At 45.0% G+C, this 8,723-nt stretch overlaps 1 protein-coding gene across 5 annotated transcripts in view; it reads left to right on the forward strand.

Moving 5' to 3' along the window:
- Window positions 1–8,723, forward strand: part of Msra (methionine sulfoxide reductase A) — a 315,509-nt gene that overhangs the window by 43,595 nt on the left and 263,191 nt on the right. The window contains exon 1 of one of the 5 annotated variants that reach the window (XM_026783295.1): window positions 4,525–4,546. The exons of the other annotated variants lie outside the window; for them this stretch is intronic. The gene's annotated coding sequence lies outside the window, so the exon portion shown is untranslated. Of the gene's footprint in view, window positions 1–4,524; window positions 4,547–8,723 lie in introns of those variants that run through there. 5 annotated transcript variants of the gene reach the window in all.

Consider the following 8,723-nt stretch of genomic DNA (forward strand, 5'->3'; position numbering starts at 1 on the left):
CTTTGTTTGCATTCAAGTCATGTCAGAATTTTAGAAGCACTCAGTGAAAGCTAGTAACTTGAAAATGCCCCTGGGATGATATGGGTGCCATGAGGCTCTTGGCATGGGTGACTCTACTGATGGTGGATGGTTCCTAGCTTTTTCTGCAAGGTAGGAGTGAATGATGGTGTGGGATCCTGAGGCACAGGAAGGCTTGAGAAAGACTAGGTGGAGAGAGGGCTTGTTAGAGCCTGGAGGACGCCACAGAGCATAGTCTGCCCAAGGCTAGAGCCCGTGCTGTGGAGTCCTCAAGCTGTGCTCTGTAGGTTGGGGTGCTCAGACAGTCAAGGGACTTGGTGGTATGGATGTGGTTGCAGCATAAGGGAGTAAAGGTTGTTTTGATTCACAGTTTGAGGAGGCATAGTCCACTATGGAGGTGGCTCCATGGTGGTGGGAGATAGTGGACCTACTTCCCTACATCTCTCTGGATCAGGAAGCAGAGACAGGGCTGGAAATAAGGCTGGTTATAAATCCCAAAGCATACCCTTCCCCAGACCCACAGTCTCTCAGAATGCCACCACCAGCTGGGAGCCAAGTTTCAAAATGGAAGTCTGTGGGGGACATTTTACCCCCACACTATATGTTCCTAAACTACTTTAGGATCTCTGAGTTCTAACTCCAACTCTCAATTTCTGTAGAAATATGGAGTTGTGCCTTTGGCCAGTACAGACATGAATTTACCAGAAAGGTAGAATTGTGAACATCATAGGAATGGCACCATTCTAAAAAGAGTGCCCCATGTGTTACCATAGTAACACCGAAAGAGCTAATGGCGTTACCCAGCATGCGGCAGGTGCTGTTAACAAACAAGTTATACAGGCATGACTCTTACCTAAATAAATAAATTAATTAAATAAAAGTATCTGTCAAGCACACAAGTCCCTCTAGGCTTCCTGAAGCTGCTAGAGAGAAATGACCAAAGGAAAGAGACCCAGGGCTCAGTGGAAGCTGCAGCCTGCTCTGCCCAGAGTAATCCACTCAGTGGGAGCCTGGGGCTAGGGAGCAGGCACCGCACAAGGGGTTTAAAAATATAAAAGATCGCTGGGGATGGGATGTAGCTCTGTAGAGTGCTTGCCTAGGATGCATAAAGCTCTAGGTCCCATCCTCAGCACCCCATAAACTGGCTGCAGTGGTGTGCATCTGTAATCCCAGCACTCGCGAGGTACAGGCAGAAGGCTTACAAGTTCAGGGTCATTTTTAACTACCTGGAATTTCAGACCCTGTCTCTAAACAAGCAGGCAAGCAAGCAAGCAAACTAGTCGCTGGCCTGTAAAAAATAAAGGGGGGGGGGAGGAATCGAATTGTGCTCTAGCTGGAAAGGAAAGCACAGCAGAGCAGAGTAGGGCTGAGGCAGTGCGAGTGGGATGCTGGCAGAGAACAGGTGTGACAATGGAAATAAGGGCCTGTTAGCCTTGGGGCTGCAGGGGTGGGGGGCTACATCGCTGGAGATAGTTCCAGTGTGGGTGGTGTACGCCAAGGGAATTCAAAGATACAGAGGAACTTAGAGGTCAGAGGATCCCCCCCGCCCCCCGGACATTGAGATGGCCCCAAATGATGCCAGGATTTGGGATGGACAGGCAGATGGGGAGACAAGTGGAAAACCACCAGTGGATTTGTCAAGCTTTCCAGGGAGATGAGTGGTAAGAAAAAGCTCGGAAGCGGAGCCTGCTATGACGGTGTGGGCAGCAAAGGGCTTCTGTCTCAGGTGGGGAAAGATGGTTTTCCCTGGGCTGTTCAGGGAGGCTTTGTCAGCAGGTCCCAACTCGAGTTTTTCGTCGGGTGTGGTGCTGTCACATTTAAACCGCTTGCCTGCTCTAGGTATGAATTCTGCAGAAAAGCTAAATGGCTTTGGTACTGTAATTGGATCTGAGACGCTCTCCCTGCTGCTCTGATTCTAGTTTGATATTAAATAGACTATCTTCCTTGAGACATCAGTCGGTAAATAGAACAGGAGCTATGGCTAAATAGTTAAAATTATTTTCATCATTGTGATTGTGATCTGCCTTGCCATTTCCAACCAGATAGCCACTTATCTTCCTTGAAATTTTGCAAGAAATCTATTATTCAAGGATGCAAGACATGATTTTGGGGGTGGTTGAGTTAAACATTTTTTTATGGATTAGATATGAATTCAGTAAAATAATTGAATTAAATTGAGTGACATGAATAATTCATGACATGTAATTTCACATCAGTTCTGGTGTAAGAGTAAAGCGATCAGTTTGTGTGCTGGGAAAATGTATTTTATTATTTAGCAAGGTAGTGAACATTTGCTATTTTGGAGGATAATTCATTTTGTCATTAAATAGAGATATTAAATTGTGAGAGTAAAGGAAAGCACACACTTCAGGAAGAGGCCCTGGCATAATTCCCTGCTCCTCTCTTTACACTGAAGCACTTGCTGTTCTTTGTCAGTCGTGAGTGACCCCAGTTGACTGGCTTAGCCTTCAGATTTTTCCAGATGAGTCCAGTAATTGTGACAGATTGTCCCAGGGAACACACAAGGCTGGAGCTTCCTTTGGGGCAGCTCTTGATTGCTGGGGGGCTTTCTGGCCCCATGTCCTGCTTACTACTGTCTATGATTAGACTTGGAATGCCTGCAGGGAGAGAGCATGGGCCAGGTCTCTGCTGACTGTTGGTGTGGCCATAGAAACAGCTTCCACAGTGGTATCAGTGTCCTGGAGACAGATTGTTAGCAAACCTGACCATGATGGGAGCTGTCTGTCCTCTTGTCATGAAAACATTGACACATTGATGTTACCCATTCTTCAAAAACACAGGGCATGAGATCAGGCCTGGGACATTCTGGAAGGGAGCCATCACAGCCATGAGAAAATTTTGTTGGCACAGACGAATGGATAGGGTCTGAACCATTGGTACCCATCTTTGTTTAAGTAACTCCATTTTGAACCATGGTTTAGAGGTCATGTTTGTGTTTAGTGATCATTTTAATGGTTTGATTTGTTTCTCAAGGGTAGGCATGGCCAGAATAGAGTATCTCAGGTACAAAAGTCTTGTTAGGGTAGGGAAAAAAACCTTCACTGACAACAGAGACATCAATCACTTAGCTGAGGACTGCCTTTAAGAAGGCAGGTTCATCTTCAATCATGCTAAAGAGATGGGCAGAATAGTTAAACCTTCAGTGAGATATTGTGCTTTTCCTTCCTCAAATTCCCATTCTAAGTGCAGTAGCTTATGGGGCTGCAGCTACGTTGCTTCCTAAGTCTGCCTGATTTTCTGGATTACTTAGGAAAGCATAATTTTCCCTTTTCTTCTTCCTGTGTCTGTTCTAAGCATGCTTTCCCTAACACTTTGGGCTTTGCTGACATTTTGGACTTCCTTATTCTTTCTCTAAAGCCCCCTCTCCACCTGTCCACCATGTGTCTGACCTCTAGGCCAGCTTACATGGCGTGACATTTTTCCTTCTCCTCCATGCTTCTCCTTGGAGCAGAAGGTTTATAGTCTTGGAGTTTTTCCTCTTTTAAACCCTAATGAAGTGTTCCTGAGCCTCTGTTAGAGTCTACTCTTAAATTCTTTTACTAATGAGACTAAGAACCCCAGGGGGAGCCTAATTTCCCCATACTATCTGATAACCATAGAAGGATTCCAAAATGCAGTCACACTTCCTCAATCCTTCTCTTTAATATCAACAACTAATGAAATTTTGATATTGGGATTCAGGCTCTTTTTTATTGATAAAAAAGGATTGGGTTGCCATAACTAGCTTGATTAAAAGTCAAAAGTCTGTAGTTAAATAGGAAGGATCAGTAATTTTAAAATGCCAGAGTTTGAATAAATACAGGTAAAAAAATACAGGTTTTGAAAACCTAATATTTTTATCTTTATGGTATATGAATATTTAAAACCTACTGGATTTGGGGTATTTTTTTTCCTCAGAGATCCTAGAGGGTTGGCTTTTATACTGCACACATGTGGGATGATTTTTTTTGGATGGGATTATGTGCCACCTGTCCAGGGTTTTCAAGGGGATTTGTTCCTAAGCCACAGCATGCTAGGGACCTGCCTGTGGACTGTGGTATATTTGGGACAGGAGGACAGAAGGTGGGTGCTTGATGTTGCCAGATGGTTCTCAGAGACCTTTAAAGTTTCTTCTTAAAATTCCAACAGGACAAAACATTAACATATGTAGATTCAAGGTCAGATAGCCCATATTTTGACTGCTACATTCTGAACCCCTCACGTTAGCCTGTTCTCCTGAGGTGGACCCTTTGAGGTATTGTTGTTCAGCAGATCTCCCTGAAGGGAAACGGATGCCATGTTGCACCTGGTTCCTCTCCACCTGCAGTAAAGGTCTTTGTCACTTGGCTCTTCTTTCTCATGCCATTCATCCAACAAAAGCTCGGGACGTGCTTATTATGCAATGGGCTTGCAAGAATGAATGGCATTCAAAGCCTGTTATGTTAATTGAATTTTACATTGACTTTTTGCAGGACAGGTGCTCAGGAAGACAGTCTGTCTCCTTGGGTAACTTCCAAATATCTTGATGGTGAGTGTTTCTTGGGCCTTTGGACTGGGCCGTGTGCTGTCTCCTCATCTTCATGTTTCTACAAGTGTGTAATTTTGTGTGCATGTATGCATGTGTGTGCCATGGCATTATGTATGTAGAGGTCAGAGGATAACCTCAGGTGACTGTCCTCACCTACTACCTTATTTGAGACAGGGTCTCTTGTTTACTACCATGGGTACTAGGCTAGCTGACCCTCAAGCTTCTGGGAGCTTTCATTTTGCTATAGGAGTTCTGGGGTTACAGATGCATTGTATTGCATCTGGCTTTATACGGGTTCTAGGGTTCCAAAGGGGAGCCCTTATCCTCATGTGGCAAACACTTTCCCCACTCCAGGCATTTCTTAACAGGCAGCCCAACATGCATTTTCTGCGGCTTCTCCCCTTGTCTGGTTTGATTTCTGTTGCTATAATAAACACCAGATCAAAAGTAGCTTGGCAGAGGAAAGGATTAATCTAGCTCTCACGGCCCTGTCATAGCCCGTCATCACTGAGGGAAGTCAGGGCAGGGACTCGGGCAGGAACTCAAGCAGAGATGGTGAAGGAACATGGCTTGCTGGCTTGGCTTCCATGACTTTTTCAGTCTACTTTATTGCACAAATTATCTAACCTATGCTCACATGCCTATGGTTGGCACCACCCACAGTAGCCTGGGCCATCATATGTGAATTAGCAATAAAAAAAAAATGCTTCACGGACACAGACAGGCCCACAGGCCAATCGGTGGAGGCAGTTCTTCATCTGAGATTTTCTCTTCCCAGGGACGCTAGGCTGTTTGTATCAAGTTGATTGCTGGAGCTAAGACATCATCATCTATCACATATTCCCAGACATCTCAGTTCCTCTTCTCATTGTCCTTTCTGGAAACAATGAAGTACTGTGTCCCACAGGTGGAGATGTGAGTAGACGTAGGTCCCATGATAAGAAAGATCTGGAAAAGGTACTTGACTTTAAAGATGAGAAGTAAGTACACACACACCTCTCAGGGTTGTGAGAAAGCTGAAAGAAGTGAGGCATATATACAATAATGAGGTGAAGAAATGACTGAAAACAATGTTTCCTTGGTTTATCATTGAGACGGTGCCCATCTCCTACTCTTATCTGGCAACCCATGTTCAGGCAGTCCATAGTGTGAAGATGCAGGAGCCCAAATTCCAGCATGGAGAAGGGGCGTGAGCGTGAAGTCTCGTCCCTAGTGGAGGAGCTGTTGGCAATTGGTAGCTGCTGGGAAAGGACGCATTTGCTTTCTTTAAGGATGTGACCCCTGGTAGGCCAACCATCCCTACTCTTGCGAAAGGTCCCACTTCCAAGAGAATATGGGCAACACAAGCTGAACTGGATGGTTATAAAAAGGACAAAGTATTGGGTAGGTCTAGACTGGGAGTGAATCTCTGGGTGAAGTTGGGGAAAGGAAGGTAAATATGATCACAATACATTTTACGATCTCAAGGAGTTCATTAAAAAATGAGACAAATTTAAATGTCAGAAAAGAAGGAAGATGCAGGATCCTGAGGAGGAAAGGTATGCACCAGTGTCCTGAGATGGACACAGAGCCAAACCCCAGGTTCCAGGGCCTTGGATGGTGCACATCAGAAAGGTAGAGGAGCTACTAATGGCAGAATTAAGTGCCCCTTTCAATCTTCCATCCTAGCAACAGGAGACCAAAAGAGCAAAGGACTGGGGACCAGGCATTCCATCTGTAAGTGGTTGACTTGAGTTTGTGTCCAGACCTCCTCATCTCGTGAAGTTCTGGCTCTGGCTTGCATAGAGTCGCCGTTCAGCCAACACTAGCTCCATGTCCTACATTTTCCCTTTTTCCCCCTAGAGACACATCCATGCACATCTGTAATGCATGACATGTAATACGCAGTAGTAACACGGATCTTAGACTATGTGTGCATGTACCCCCACCCATGTATTGGCAGTATTGACAGTATCCTTAGGAATGACAGGGCCTGTGGATGGGCCAGGGCACATGGAATGTACTTCAGGTGTTCACAAAGACTGATCTGCATTGCTGCCATTGTCGTGGATGGTAAATGTTTAGCATAGCATAGCGCACCCCCCTCTACCCATCAGATGTTCATGGTACAGGGGAATGCTTTACCTTAGAGGCTGCCTGAATTCCACCATAACAAATACCACAGTTCAGGAGAAGTTGAGAGCTTGAACTTTGGCTGATGTATGACTCAGTGGAAATATCTATGGCATCTTAATCCCCACCATGAGATTCTTGATATGTTAAATCCCACCATATATGTGAATATTATTTCGGATTTGACAGCACCACAGGCACCATTCTCTTTCTCTCAGCATGGATAAAATAGGGGTCGTTACTGCTTGGATTTTTGACCCCTAGACCTTTCTTCACTGGGAAACTATTAGATAAAAATTGGGTTGGCTTTGTGGATGAGGCATTTCACCAGAAATATAATGTTCACGTCACTCTGCGCTCACACGGAACTGCGCACACAAAGAAACTTTGGAGGGCTCTTTGATATCACACAGGGAAGTGGGCAGCACCAATAATAGCATAGGGATGTGGCTCTCACAGTGCCTTTGAAAGCATACAAAGCAAATGACAATTCCAGTGGTAGCTAAGGGGTGCATGTGTGTGTGTGTGCGCGCGCATGTGTGTGTGTGTGTGCGTGTGTGTGTGTGCATGTGTGTGTGTGTGTGTTGCAGCGGCTGGAAAGGAAACTGGCATTCTTAGCAGAGTCCAGCACATTGTCTCTGGGGCTTTGAAGGCGCATAGAAAGCTAACAACACCTCAGAGAAATCGCCTTTTTCGGGTTTTAGATGCCACAGATGCCAGAGATGCTAAAACCAGGATATAAAATCCTTCTTATAGGGCCTTTCAGAATCCTGCTCATGCTTTTATTAGCAGGCTGAGCATGGATATGGAAATGCTAATGATCTGTGGAGCAAGCTCAGCTTGTTTTCGCCAACTCAGAACCATAAAAGTTATTGGAAAGGACACAGGCTCTGGCTTCTTCCTTTGTCCCTTTGTTTGCTGTTTATTTCCTTCCCGATGAACACTCTGTCACACACTCTGGATACAGAGGTGAGTTTGATATGAAGTCTTCTCTCCTGAAGCCGGCCCTGCAGGAAAGGGGACATATGGGCATTCCCGTTCTCAAATGCAACATGGAAGGCCAGATGTTCTACACACAGCACAGTTCAGTGGGAACTGAAGCAGGGAAGAAATGACTTCCAGCTGATGGGGTCAAAGCAGGCTGAGCAGAGGAGGGAGATGAAGTAGCATTCAACTGTTTTCACTTAGGCAGGATCTGGGCAGGTAGCACTTAGCTTGCAAAGAGAGATGATGGTTGCAGGGCAGGCCCTCTGCGCTAGTAGGACAGTGCTTGCAAATATCTGGGCAGCAGTGATGTGAAGTCGGGACTGCTGAGTTTCTTGATGTGTACTTCTGACCCCTCAGAGAAGGAATTATTGGCTATTGATTAGTGGTCTGGACTCCAAGTCCCACACAGAGATTCTAGTTTACATGCATAGAACCACTGACTCAGAAGATGTCATTCCCCACAGCCCCCAGCTTGTGACAAGTGTCACCTGGCATCCAGCCCAGATACTCTGTTGCTGCTTGTGTTCTGACTTGGGGCTGACCTGAACAGAAGGGGCTTGTGATGCCTTTTCTAAGAAACAACCTCTGTCTTCCTTCTTATGCAGCTAGCAACAGCTCCTGGTGTATGCCATTTGCTTGTAATGGAAAAGGCAGTTATTCTAATCGAAAGCAATGGCTTGATGGGGAAGACATGAACAACGTGGATAAGCCCTTTATGCAATTGCTCGCTGAGGGTTTTAGTTTCTCAACTGATTAAAAAGGGAAAACCAGGGAAGATTGATATGCACATTGTCTCTTCTCAAGGTTTCGCAGAGTGAAACTGCCCAACTTGTCAATCAAATGCATAAGGTTGATTGTCATTTTCCATTCATCTGAGTGTGCCATTCATTGATGTGACATAGGTCCTGATCATTGTGTGAATAGGGAGTTGGGCCAGAGGAAGTAAAATCTCCATTCACAAAACAAGTTTTGTATTAACCTTTCTTTCTTTCTTTCTTTCTTTCTTTCTTTCTTTCTTTCTTTCTTTCTTTCTTTCTTTCTTTCTTTCTTTCCTTCTTTCTTTCTTTCTTAACTTCCT

Source organism: Microtus ochrogaster, chromosome 17 (genome assembly GCF_000317375.1).
Source record: "Microtus ochrogaster isolate Prairie Vole_2 chromosome 17, MicOch1.0, whole genome shotgun sequence".
Lineage (NCBI taxonomy): Eukaryota > Metazoa > Chordata > Mammalia > Rodentia > Cricetidae > Microtus > Microtus ochrogaster.